The 13,983-nt window shown below is 48.8% G+C and overlaps 1 long non-coding RNA gene across 2 annotated transcripts in view; it reads left to right on the top strand.

Moving 5' to 3' along the window:
* Positions 1-3,024: 3,024 nt before the first annotated feature.
* Positions 3,025-13,983, top strand: part of LOC141750175 (uncharacterized) — a 50,505-nt gene continuing 39,546 nt past the window's right edge. For both annotated transcript variants that reach the window (XR_012589595.1, XR_012589594.1), the window contains exon 1: positions 3,025-3,081. This is a non-coding gene — a long non-coding RNA (uncharacterized LOC141750175). The remainder of the gene's footprint in view (positions 3,082-13,983) is intronic.

The raw sequence follows: 13,983 nt of genomic DNA, 5'->3' as shown, positions 1-13,983 counted from the left end.
TGTGGTTATGGCACCGAGATCCCACCTGGTTTGAGCAATCACTGTGATGCCCTAAAACCACAGCCCAAGGCAAGGCAGGTCTCCTGGCTCTTGGCGAGCACCAGCAGGTGAGGCGAGTCCTGCAAACGGCTTTACGTAGGTGCAAAGGCTATTGCTCATCAAAGCAGCAAATGTTCTTGGTCCCTGTTGAAGCAAGCCCCTGTAATGTCATGAGTATTTGGGGACATATTGTTTTCATACATCCTGTAGCAATGTCTGGAAATTAGGTAGCTTTTCATGAAACTGGAGTTCACTGGACTGCAGCCGGGGGGAGAGAGACAAACATAGAGGTGATCCTTGATATTTAGGCCCAGAGGACCATAATTTGAATGTTTCCAAACTCAAAACTAAATAGCAAAATGAGGATGTTTTGTCCTACCAGTAGAACACCAGATACCCGTGCACCTTACAGCCACATTTTTGAGCAAGAGACCCACCTCCCCACCATGAGCAACCAAGCTGCTGCCACCGTGAGCCACTGCTGCAGCTGGGGAGTCCCTTCCTGCAGTGCTGCCACCCCTGGGGCAGCTGCTGCCGCAGCAGCTCTAGCTCAGGGCCTTGATATCCCTAAATGCATGACAGAGACACGGAGGATAAACTTTTAAAAGTCCTTTTTGCCTTCCCTCCAAGCTCTGAATTGATTAGTTGCTGCGGGGCCATATCCAGAGATGAACCAAGAGCTGTAAGCCTCAGCCCCGCTCCTCCATGGGGCCTCCCCACCGTGTGCTGCCTGGGAACAGGACATGGAGGAGGGGACATGGGGACCTCCTTCCTGCACACAGTCTGTGGCCGCTCTCTGCTAAGACTAATGAGAAAGCCGAGCAGGGAAGTGAATTTACAAATCTCAGCAGTGGGAACTGAACAGAGACCTGAAGGCTTCATCTCAGTGTGCTGACCAGCAATGGCAAGTCCCAATCGGGGCTGGCCACTTGGAGAGCAAGGCTTGGATACTGCTCACAGCACCCGCAGTCATCCAGACCCCTCTTGTCTGCTGCCAACACAGTGAAGAACCCCTCCACACACCCCCGCCATGAGATGAGAGAGGCCCTGCCAGCCCGCTCTGATGCCTTTGAGTTCTTGCAATAGCCAGCAGGAACTGCAATTAACGTCTGCTGCAATTTCTTCATTATCATAATGACAGTGCTCAGCAAAATATACGGGAGACATTGACGGTGACGCCCAGATGCTGGAACCATACGATGCCACATGGAAAATCATGGCGTGGTATTAAAACTAGGGTTTTAAATGGTACAGCTGCCTCTGCATAATGCCCTTGTAATTTATCAGTGTACAGCATCTGGTTGTTTGCTGTCATTCTTCGACTTCCAGACAACCATAATCTCAAGTGTCTTAATAATAACACAGACCTGCTAGACAGGGGAGGAGAGAAGATGGGAAGGGGGTGGGAAGCAAAATTGCTCCTTTTGTGATGTTCATCCCAAATTAGAGGGGAAAACCAGAAAAAGGGCAAGTCTGGTGAGGGACTGGGAGTGCTGGAGGGGCAGGAAGGGTGAGGGGTGCAGGAGGAGGGGCTGGGGCTGCACAGCAGGTCCTTGAGGACCCTGCCCGAGGGGGCACATTGCAGAAGCTGTCACTTTGGTATCCAGGCCTGGAAGAGCTTCAGGCATCTGCTCTTTCTGGGGCAAATTTCCCTTTGTAGGTTTAATGAAAACCATTTGGCCAAGCCTGCAATTGGAGTGTGTGCACAGCAGTGGTGCAGGCCTGGCCCCGCAGCCCAGTGCAGGGTGGCACCATGGCACAGCTCGCTGGGCTCCACTGCCAGCCCCAGAGCTGCACCGGCTGAAGGGACGGTACCAGCTCCTGCATTGGCTGCCCAGAAAAAAATGCTAAAATGGTTTGAGGCAGGACCTTTTCCTTTGGAGTTTTGCAACCACACTGATAGGTGGTTGCAAAGCTGTGCCAGTGCAAAGCTGCTCACCCACTGCCCTGGCAGTCCTCCATCACAGAGGGGTTCACATGGCACGTCCCTTCCCATGACAGGCACTTGCGAAGGTGCCATGACAACTGCAGCAGTTTGGGCTCCCCGAGGGTGGGCACCTCAGACCTGGTGTGCTGGGGCTGGGAAGAATCAAACTTAAAATCCATTATAAATCTGGGAGCATGAAAGCTCTGCATGGTTGACACATCATTGCCCTCATTTTGTTAATCTCCTGGTGTGACTCCTATCGAAGTCTGGGAAAATTTCTGGTGTATGACTGAGCCCTGAGTGTGAGCGACTCCACAGAGACGGTCTGCAGCCGTGGGGCCAAATCCATGCCCTGGTCACACAGGTGTAAACCCACTGACACTGCTGGGGTTGGGTCACGCTTGCTTCGGGACCAGTAAGGGGGCACCTGACCACTGTCCGGTGCAGTCGGGGGCTGCGGGTCCCCAGCACCCCATGACACAGCAGAGCCCGCGCCCCCGCCCCATCCCCAGCGCGCTCTGGGCCCTGAGGAGGGGGCGTGGGATGTGGGACGTGCCAGGCTGCCTGCTGCCACCACAAGATGGCGAGCGAAGGAGCCTCTTTGCGGGCCGTCCTAGGGAAAGACGTTCGGCTCTCCGTTGCGTGGGGTATCTCAGAGTGATTTTTCGTGGCAAGGGATGAGAGGAGCGTGGGGAACAAGTACGAGAACACCCACGGCTAGGCCGGGCAAGAATAAGGATGCTTGAAGTTATCGAGGCAGGATTTGGGAGCACATGGCAGGTTGTCCCGTGGACTTTCATACTGCCTGACTACCCCCTTGTTCTGACAAGCTGAATCTCCAAGGGAAGAGCTGCCTCCCCGCTTCCCCTCTCCATCCCTGTTGCTGCCGGGGTAACCCGTGGCTTCCCTACCACCCAGCAGCTGGGATGAGTGAGAGCAGAGCCAGGGCGGGGGGGTGCTAATGGCAGCCCTGTTAGCATTGATGAGGGGCACCTGGAGGGTGGGGAGGACCTACAAGAAGGAGCAAAGGGGCAGGAGCCCTACTCGAGGTGCTTCCTAGGGAGCAGCAGAAAGGCCCTTTCCTGGGCACAGTCAATAAGCGTGGCTGCATGGAGGTAAGTGGTAGAGGTGTTGGGGTTGGCTTTTCTGGGGTGGGGAGGTTCTGGGTGAGCCCTGCTATAGGCTGATAGTGATGACAAGCAGTGGGACTGAAGTCTTGCTCATCTGATTCTTTCCTCTGAAGTAATCAGCTCTCTGTAGCTGCCTCCTGTGCTGCCCTTGGGGTGCTCTGCTCTGGTGCATGCACGGGAGTCCCATCCTTTGCTGGGCTGTGAATCTTCTCCTGATGCTTGCCTGGGGGATTTGACCTGGCAGGAGGGTTTGGGCCACCCCCAAGCCAGCTTGTCCCCTGTGATGCAGGGTGGGAATGGTTCCTCTCTTCCCTTGTTTGCAAAAGGTGCAGCCAAGCTTCCCCTGGATATTTCCACTGGAAAAGCTTCCTGTGGAAACCAGCTCACACCTCCACTGGAAAAGATGTCTGCAGGAAGAAAAAGGGCTTTTTGTTAAATATGTGCATACATGAAATTTGTATGTGAGCTGTCTAAGTGCTTCCCCAGGTGCTGCTGATTGGCGTGGGCATTTACATGACTCGATCTGGTTGCTGTGAAAGCACCAGGAGCATGCTCAGCGCCGTAACCTCCAGAACTGAATCATGGCGGTGCAGCACTGAATGGGCATCAGAGTCCCCTTATCTTTCAATATCACAGCAATTAACTTTACTACCTTATTGAGACAAATGAGGGTGGTAATGAGAGCCATTTTGTAATGGGAACTAGTAATCTAATATACACACAGCTAGCACTCCTCCAGTAATGCTTTGACCGGCAGACCTGTTCCAGTAGTTGCAATTTGTGGCAGTACAGAGTATCCTGATTATTTTTTTTAATTGTTTTTAGTGCACAGAAACTTCTGGTTGCTTTGTCCTTTTTAGATAGGAGGCAAGTAGAGGGACAGGGGTTATTTTGCCCTGCTCTCTCTGTGTATTAAGAGATAAGCACCATACTATGTTAACAATCAGGCAGTATGTGATAAACTGGAGATACTGGTCCAAGTTAGGACAGAAGCTTTATCTCGGGAGGGTGTCTGAGTGGGGGGAGATCCCTGGCTGGAATTAGTGCAAATGCTGCCAGCTTCCCCTTGCCATCGGAGGTGAAGTTTGTTCAGGCTTGCTCTAAGCTCTTTGGCGGGCATCCAGACGTGAGGCACCTCTCCGCTGGGTCATTTTAGGTTACTGGGGTTAAACATTGATTGTTGTGAAGAGCTTCAACGCATGGGCAAAGCACTGTAGCTTAGTGGTAACGTTAGCTGAGCCACAGAAACTGGCCCACTGGTCCTCAGCATGGGTGCTGGGGTAGTTTAGCCTCCTGTGAAAGTGGTTTATGGTAATACAGTCTGTGCTAAAAGCACGTTTGTGGCCTGGGACTGCAGTTCAACTGAAGGGGGCAACCTAAGTCCTGGCAACATGCTCCTGCCTAAACCAGCACACAACTTCTGTATTCATTGGCAGACGTTTTGCACTATTAACTTCCCTTCAATGGTTACCTGAAAAACTCTGAAACAAGATGTACTTTTAAAACAAACAAAATATCTAGTTACAGAAACCCCAAATCCTGCTTTTTCATGCAGATTAAGTGACCCAAGACAGCCTGCCCTATGGTCATGCAACAGCCTGTACCAGCTAGGTGGGCGCCCAGCCTCTTGTGAAGGGACTTTGTGCTGGTTCATACAGGATGGGGTCTGTGTCGCACCACCCCATGGCTGGCATTAATGGGGGTCCTGTGTAAGAGGGAGCAGTCTGGCACTCAGGAGCTGATTTCCTTAGCGCTGGGGAGCTGGTTTGGGAGAGAAGATGCCATATGGGCAATGCAGTGTCGGGTAACTGGGAGATATGAATCAGCCAGCAGAGCAGCTGGTATGTTAACCTCACTGTCCTGATCCCAGTCTTGAACCATAGGCCTGGAGTGTGGCGTGCTTTTGGTCTCTGCTGGAGGCACACGTTGCCTTGCAGCCTTCCTGAAACCCTGTGTGCTCTTGTATACTACCAAACACACCCACAGCAGTGGTGTGCAGGTATTTGGGTCAGGTCTCCTTTGGGGCTGCCCTCCCCAAGATCTGTACCACCCCTCTGCCCACAGGCAACAGCCCTGGCAATGATGCAGTGGGGTAGGAATTATTTCCCAATGTGTTTCAAGTGTATAGACTAATACACACTTGGCGGCTCTGGTTAGATGTCTTACTTCCTGAGAACCAAACCCTTCTCACAGCCTGGGCTGCCTGCCCCTGCTAACCCCAGCTTGAGACCCCTGTCAGCCCTGCATCTTCCCTTCTCCCCTGCCCCCTCCAAACCCTGACCACCACACAAATCAACTGTTTTTTTTTCTCTGGGAGCGGGAGACCATGAGCCTGGTGGCCTGGGCCGCTGTGATGCTTTGGGCCTCCAGCTTCTCCATAACTGCTCCGCCAGCCCCTTCCTCACACAGCGAAGCTCCCCCAGCCAGCACAATTCCTGTGATTTCTGCAAAACCGGCACAGTCTGCCCTAGTAGTCTGCTGAAACGGCTGAATACAAATATAGTCACTGTGTCCACGGGTTTACTTAAAGTGGCGTGTGCATTGCCCTCTGAAAATGCAATGTTTACCCTGGTGGCTGTTGTGCTGGGTTCATAGATGCAGGTGAAATGTTCCTGGACCAAAGTACGTCCAGTACAGCCGGCTGCGAGCAGGAATCCAACACGTCGGAGAACAAACACATTACGCCAGCGGGTGAGCTGGAGCTGCATTCCTGAGTGTTTTTGCCTGGCTTGGGTGTCCCTGGGATAGAGGAGGTGATGGGACAGCTGCCAAGTGGCCCCTTCTCTTAATTAAAACAAATGTGTAGTTGGGTTTTATCAGGTTCAGTGTTAATTAACACACAGGGATAAATCTACTTATTTTAGAGTTGCCTCTCTTCTGTAGCTGCTGGTTGTATTTTTGTGGTCAATCTTGTATTCATCTCCTTTTGCACCGCTTCCCTTTGTGTTTGTGGAAGTATTGGGCCAGAGGGACCTCAGGAGGTCTCTAGTTTAGTCTCTGAGATGTTGCCAGGGCTCGTTTGGGTCAGCTGTGTCTTAGCCTGGAAACCTCCAAGGACATAGTTGCCTTGGCCTCTCAGAGTGCCTCAGCCAACCCTACAGGAGGAGCTTTTCCCATGTTCAACCTGAACCTCCCATGGCCCCTCAGCATGTCCCCAGCATCACGGGATGTGGGGCTCTGCCCTTCCAGCCTTGCCAGCACCTTCTGCCTGATTTTCCACCTTTGGAGTAGTTGTAGTGAGGGAGCCTGGTAGGTCTGGGGGTTGCCAGTGAAGATTATCATCCAAAGAAAGACATATTTTCCAATAAAAACAAACACTACATGTTCTTGCTCCTGGCCTGGGTCAGTGCTGAGGCCTGCTCAGTCCCTTCCTCATGGGTAGGAGACTGCAGATGTCCTACGGCTCAGAAATGAAACCTGCCCTGAGAGGAAATGCTTTCCTGGTGCCCAGCTGGGAAGCCTGAATTTTTCTGTCCTTTTAAAAAACACTTGTTTTTTAAGAATGTGACTTATCCACCATTTCAGCTGAAGCTGGAGCTGTGAATGCTGCTTGGAAAGGGGGTTTGGATCAGAATGCTTCCTCTGTGAGCTCCAGAGGAGTGGTGGAGTCTTATCTCTCTGCAGTCTCCCTTAGCAACATCCATTTATATGTCTGCACAAGCTGCTGAAAGAGTACTTCATCCTAGCCTTTTGTTTTGTTTCATTGGAAACCAATATATTTAGCCATGTCAAAGTTTGAATTCTTGTGGCATGTTTAATCCAGGTTCAATGGCTTGCTTGGGTCCCAGAAGTAGAAAACCGAGGAGAAATAAATACAGGGAAGGAATTGTTGGGATGTAAAAGAAACTGGGACGGGGGTGGGGGGGGGTACCCTGAAGCTTCAGCAATTTGGCAGAAAGCCTCTATCATTTTTTTGTAATATGGCTCATGAAACTTAATGAATCTCTGTTCAAAAAGGAGGGAGATGGTTTCAAAGCCTTTGGTGGCATGGCCAGATCATTAAGACAGTTCTCACTGGCTGAAGGATTTTGTGTTTCTGTGCACAGCTGATGGGGGTTAGTACATCCTGTGAGATACAGATGCTCCTGTCTTCTGTACTTTTCCTCCTGGCTGGTGGCAGCAGCACAGGACAATTTCTATGGGTGTTGCCTCCTTCGAGCTGCAGTGATGGGACTGCACTGATGCTTCTTGCCTGTGAGCTGGCTTCTGGTGCCCACATCTCTCTTGCCTCTGTATTTTGTAAGCTAACAGCATCCTCACCCTTACACAGAACCAGCTTGGGGGGAGGCTGCTTCCCCAGGGATGGTGGCCTTGGATTGTGAGTGGAGTTCCACCTCCTGCTGGGTCTTCCACCTGTCCCTATACCTCCAAGGAGGACTCTGGGTACCTCTTTTTTCCTTCCAGCTGCTCTGTCTGTCCTGTTTTGACCATAAGTTCTCTGCACAAGGAGCTTTTGGTGGAGATGGGAGGTTATTGTTCTGTTTGTGCCGGGGGGTAGGGGGTGGGTGGGTGGCTGGGGTGTGTGCTGCTATTTCAAACAGCCAAAGTAGTATTTCCGCTGTAGCCTTTGTCCAAGTACATATTTGCAGGGGAGCCTGGAGGAGAATTTCACTTACTGCTTTATCAGCCTTATCTGCTTCTCCCCTGAAGCCAGAGTGGTGAGTGTTTTCGTTTATCTGTGTACCTGCCTTAGCGACTGGCCAGAAGAGATGGAGAATACTGTAGATATCTAAACATATCACTTTCTTCCACTGTGCGTAAGTTACTCTAGGTATCAATTTTACCACATTGCTTATCAGCCTGGATAGGGCACTGCTGCTCCTGTTGCAAAGCTCAGACCCAAATCTAAGCAGAATCTCTTGGAAAGCTTTTATCTAAGTTTGATTTCTAGCAAAGATAGGCATTATCTGCATGGAATAAACGCTTTTGCCCTGTAACCCCTAGTGATGGGAGACCATGACAGGACTGACAAAACAGAGCCAGACAAAGGGTCAGTTTGCATTTGTTTCTCAGGGTTGGGCTGTGCTAGCAGCAGTGTCTGGCTCTGATAGCCAGACTGCAGCCTGGTCCCACTGGGCTGCTCAAACCTGCCCTTGAAGATGCTTCATTTGTTGTTGCTGCTCTGCTGTCTCCTTTGAGTTCCCCACGTGCTCCCAGCCCTCATCCCGCCCTGCAAGTGGTTATCTTCTTTTCCTTCCTTTCCCTCAGCCCATACACAGGTACCACATGCTACCATAGCACAGGGTGACTTCTCCTCCTCTTCCCTTCCCCCTGGTGCTAAGGGGCTTGGGGGAGTCTAACCCTCACCCCAAGGGGACCTGTATCACACCTTTGCAATCACTGTCTTGTGTTTGGCAGTGCATCGTTGGTAGTGACGCAGGATAACTTGGCCTAAATCATACATTACAAGACCTGATCTCACTGTGCAGATCACTTTGCTGGCTTTGTAAAGTTAATCAATTTACATGTTGCCATTAGGTCAGGAATGGTCCACTTCCCTTAAATAATTAATTAAGATCAATTAAACACTTCATTGCATAAATAAGTTGGTTCAACATAGTAGCAGCCCACGCAGAAGCTAGCAGAAAGGTATCTCCCAGTGACACAGCTTTAGGCAAGCCCTTTGGAGTTGGGGGCTGGAGAGATGATGCAGGATTTTCCTGGAAGGAGCCTGTTTCCTTCTCTCCCACTGAGTTACAAAACTTGTTTTCCCATTCTGAGAATCATCAGTGCAAAAGGACCGTAAAGAGTTTTAAGAGGACTTTCTTTGGCTTGCTTGTTAGGAAGCACTTTGCAGTGAACTGGCAAACACCTGCGGCTTGCTGGCTGCCCTCCTCCCAGAGCAGGGGAAGGATTAGGTAAGGTGGCTGCGTTTGCAGTCCTCTTAGCTGGTGTAAGAATTACTTTAGTTTGATAATCTCTCTGGCCCTAACTTCCAGAAAGAAGAACAGCACATCCCTGATCCATGGCAGACCAAGTAACACAGATTTCCAAGATACTGTAACATGGGCTCTTTTTAAAAAATGGGAGACTCTTATCCCAAAGAAGCGAAGGCAATAGTTTCTTGCTTCAAAGGATGTGCTCAGAGGGATGAACAGCCAAGAGATGAATTACTGCTCTGAAACAATCTCTTCTGCTACCCTTTATTCTTGCGGAGTCTTTCTGCTTGTGGTCTATTGTGATGGCTTTGCTTATTCTTTGTCCTCAGACACGGTATTTTTATATGGATGCATCTATAGATAATACATTATAAAAAGCATTCTGCGCAGTGATAACTCGCTGATCTTTTTGCTTCTGATGGGGAAATTGAAGAGGTTTTTTTCTGACTGTAAATCCTAGAGATCAACATATTAATGAAGTATGCAATGAACTTTGGGTTGGATGTTGCAATGTCCTGTGAGCTGTAGTACTTATCTGGATTATTCTTCAGAGGACCCATGTCCTGTCTGCTCCACAGGGAGGTTCACAGAACAGTCCATAAATCCTTGGTAATGCACACAATGGATTTTGTTTTAATATATAATCTGCCCGGAGTCACAGTACACTGCTAACTAGTTGTTGATCTGGCTGGGGTGCCTGCTGTACTGACATAACCCGCGTGCAATGTACACTGAATACCGTTCCAGACAAATGTGGTTCCCATTCAGTCAAAATCTCCCTACCTGGTAGCAAAGCATGATGGCCTAATATGCCCAAGGCCTGGAAATATTTATGCTACAAGAACTTCTGGGCTAATGTGTGGCTAGTATTGTGGGTTCCTGTGTTGTGTACACCATGCAACAGCAACTGTCAGGCACCTAGTTTTGGTAGTGTTAATTTTGAGAAGTATCCAGTCCTGCATCCAGTTGCAAACCTTCTGTTAACAACATAATCTCCAGCCATGAAAATCATTGACCGACTTTGTTCAGAGAGGTTGCATTCCTTCTCTTAGGTGCTTTTGAGGTTTGGCGATAAGGGAGTACTTGGCACTATAACCAGAAGTTTGGGGGAGGAAAACTGGCAGCTGTGGGTGCCTTGGGTGCCTGCAAAGAGTTAACTTGCACCACTGATTGCATGACAGGCCCCAGCTGTCTGTGTCTTCCCCTGCAGTGTGTCTCTCCATTATTTCATCAAAGCAACAGGCATGGTTTTAATTTTCTGTGACTTGCTTATGAAATATGATCCTTGCTGTAATAAAGAATGATTTGGTTTGTAATGGATACATAAGAAATCAATTTCCTATTTTTAAATTAGGTGGGATTAACAATGAAGCAAACAAAAAGCAGAGCAGTAGGGAAAGAAGGATGGGAGAAAGAACCAGCAGCCCCCAGACATGGCTGACTGCACTTGGACGTGTTACACTCATTTGTTAATGGCTTCAATGAGGCAGTCACAGCTGTAGTGTTTCTTCCAATGTGTATTCATTTGCTGCTTAAAAAAATCATGATGTTGGGAAGATTCATGACTTCCCTTCTACCTAGCAGTGACACTTAAAGTGTAACATGGTTTCTGTTCAAATTCATCATTCAGAAAACCCAGCACCCTCATAAATGTCTCAGGAACAGACGCCCTCCCTGGCCTTCCCGCAGTGTCTGCAGCAGGTACAGCATGCAGCAAACATCTCCACCTTGTCCAGGAGGCTGGGAGCTGCTCTCCAGCAACTGTAACAGAAGAAGCTTCCAGCTTCTATTTTCTAAGGGTATAGCTATATGGGAGAGAGCTGCTTTTTTGGAGATACTGCAGCAGTGTGACGCACCCTGTGGGGAGATTTCTATCTGTCGCTGCTGAAAAACCTCTGGTCCCACTCCTTTACCTTCCTCCTACAGCACTGAACAGTTGCTGCTTGGGGACCCTGAGGCCAGACAGCTGTCAGCAGTCTCACAGTCCTGCACAAGACTAGTCCGTACAGTCACCTTCCTGGCAGCTCTATGCACTGTATCCCTGCAAAAAAAAAAAAGGCATTTTCCATTCCATGCTGTAGTAAATATCCCCAGCACCTGGGGGTGTCCTGTGCTGGTGTCCCTGGCAGAGCAGTCCCTCCAGTGAGGTCTATTGGAGGGGTCCGAGAGGCACAAGGATTAGCCTATAGCCTGTTGAGATGCTCTGCGTGCTTTTCTTCCCCTAGCTCTCCTGGGACATTCACCTCCTGTGGTGTGGCATGAAGCAGGAACAGTGCTCACTGGCACATGATGAGGGTCCAGTGCAGGCTGCCTGCTGCAGAGGCACCGATTTCCCTCCAGGACACAGTTCCTTGAGGTTTCAGGCATCTCTGAAGGCAGGTTGCCCTTTAGACCTTGAACTGCAGACAGTTGATCTAGGTTCCCCTGCCAAGCCACACCAAGCATTGCCAGTGTGTTTTTGTGTGGTTAATGGATGTGCTGTTACTCCCTTTTCCTACACGTGCACATGGTGCATGCCCTGCAGTACAGGGAGCTCAGAAATCACAGTGTCCCTGGAGCTGTCTGATGTGGAGGGTGTTGGAGGTGGGGAGCTGTGGGTTTGTAGTACTGGGGGTAACAAGCCTGTCTGAGCCTGTTCCCCTCAGCAAATCACCAAATTGCAGTCTGGATATACTAGAGCTGCTCTTCTGGTGCCAGCATCTCCTCCTGGCCCAGCTCCATGCTTGTGCTAAGTGGCTTTGGAGCTGCCCCAGGGGTCTGTCATGGGTTGGAATTAGAGTTGCATTTGGCTGGCTGGTCTGTCCTTCCTTCTTGGATGCTATTGCTTTTTTTAGCTTATCTCAGTTCTGCATGGGTTTGTGAGTTCCTGCTGAAGTCTCTAACGAGACTTGTATGGTGGCTTCTTTTTCCTCCAGCAATCATAATTTGGCCAGAAATAAATGTCTGCAAAAATCTTTTTAAAGTATCTCCTTCATGTAGATTTCGGCAGCCTTCTTGAGAGACAAGCCGTAAAAACTGGTGGGACTCTTGGAAATGGTTGGTGGGACTTCCAGGACTGGGCAGAAGTCCAGAAAATGTCTTGTAATCTTCTCCACATAGATCTGTTATTGCTGGGGCAGGTACCAGATGCATTATCACTACTAATCTCCTTCAAGGGTGGAGGGGTGCCTGAGTGTAGATAACTGTGATGAAACAGAGCCAGATTTCTGTCTTTACAGAATACAGACCAAGAAAACTCCATGGAATCCAAGGCCTGCTTCTACTTACTAGTGTCAGAAGGATATTGTTTTCATAATCTTAAAACCACCAGTCAATCCACAGTTCTCAAACAGTCTCTCCCTCTCTTTCCCAACTGATGTCCTAGTTAAACTATAGCTTTTTTTTTTCCTCTGCTGCCTACCTCTGGAGTTTCAAGTAACTGTTAGTAGTATCCCAAACTGAAAGGCAAAACCAGACGAAATATACAAAAACAAACCTCAGCTAAGAACCCACACTTGTCACTGCTGAAGCCAGAGGGAGCTCTGCTGTCCAGCTCCACTCTCACTGCCATGTGGCTCTTCATGAATTTGCAATTTAGCATTAAGGCAATCCAGTGACTGAGGTGGAACAAAAGTTCATGCATACTTGCCTAAGCTTGCTCATACTTGAACGGCTAAAGGGAAAGGAACATAGGAGTCAAATTGCTCAATGAGAGTCAGTGTAGTGCACTGTCACCTCCAGAATGTTCACTTGGGTCTCACCACCCTTTAGGCTTCTGCCAGCAGGAATAACTCTTGGGAGAGTTGTACTGCTCTAGTGATCATGCAAAGTCATACCACTTCTGCAGCATCACTGGATACTGATGACGATGTTGTTTGCCCTGTGGGCTGGAATTTATCTCCATGCCACACGCAAGCAAGGCTCTGTTGGCTTTTGAGCCAGCTGAACTGGCATCATCTTGTAGCATTTAGGTTTCACTCTCTTTCCAACCTTGGTTAAACTTAAAGCTGCTATTCATAGCTGCTTTCAGGATCTGGAGCTCCAGAACACCACAGGAAGTTTCTCATCTGTTCAGGAAGACACAGACAGAGTGATGGTTTCCAGTGGATAAGATGAGGTTTTGTTGTGCTCTTCACATTCGTAGCTGAGACAGCATTTGTACGCATATGCTGTTGCTGTGCCAGCCACCAACCATGGTGACAGGGCCTTCCTGGGATTTCACTGATGAGATGAGGAGGGGGAAGAGTTCAGATGATTAGTTTAGTTTAAAGCTCCCAAAACCATACAAAGCAGGGGTAAGATCTATTAACTGTGAGCCTAGAAGCTATTTTCCATGGAGAAAGAACTTAGGTTGTTCTGGAGAACAGTTGTTTATCAGGACCAAATCTCTGGGAAGGACCATTCTTTGGCCATCTCAACCTGGGAAATGGCACTGTGATTCTTTACAAGGAAAAGAACAAAAACTAGTAGCTTGGTTTTTAAAAAAACAAATGCACACAAAACAAAAAAGCCTTACAGCAGTTTTACAAAAGGAGTTTTTTAGCTGAATAAAAGGCCTTGAGGCTGCATAAAAACAGCACAAAAACTTTGATGTATTCCTTTGGGAGGATTAAAACAGATGTTTTCTTTTTTCCAATGGCCAGTAGCTGACATTTCCGAAGAAGGCACAAAGAACATTTCTGGGGTGTGTGTTTAAAAAAAAATTCTGCTAGCAGCTTATCGGCTTGAATGAAAGATGAAGTCGAATAATCTCAGAACCTACATCTGGTCACACTTATGCTGGAGAAAAGCCACAGCAAGTCCAATGGTGTCAGAATAAGGAGGAGCAAAATGAATTCTGAGGTGACAAATGTCACTGATGGTGACAAAGGCAGCATAAAGCACTTCACACTGGGTAGGGACAGTTCAGAGGTCTGCATGGCCTCTTATGACAAAGGCATCATAATGATGTTTGTGTTTGTAAGGATCAGTTACAGCCTGAATTTTACATATTAATGTATTTGGATTTCTGCAATTTACTGACAAAACC

The sequence above is a fragment of the Larus michahellis genome, chromosome 12 (assembly GCF_964199755.1).
Source record: "Larus michahellis chromosome 12, bLarMic1.1, whole genome shotgun sequence".
In the NCBI taxonomy this organism is placed as follows: domain Eukaryota; kingdom Metazoa; phylum Chordata; class Aves; order Charadriiformes; family Laridae; genus Larus; species Larus michahellis.
Note: the sequence above shows the minus strand (reverse complement) of the source record. Positions and strands in the feature narration are given on the sequence as shown.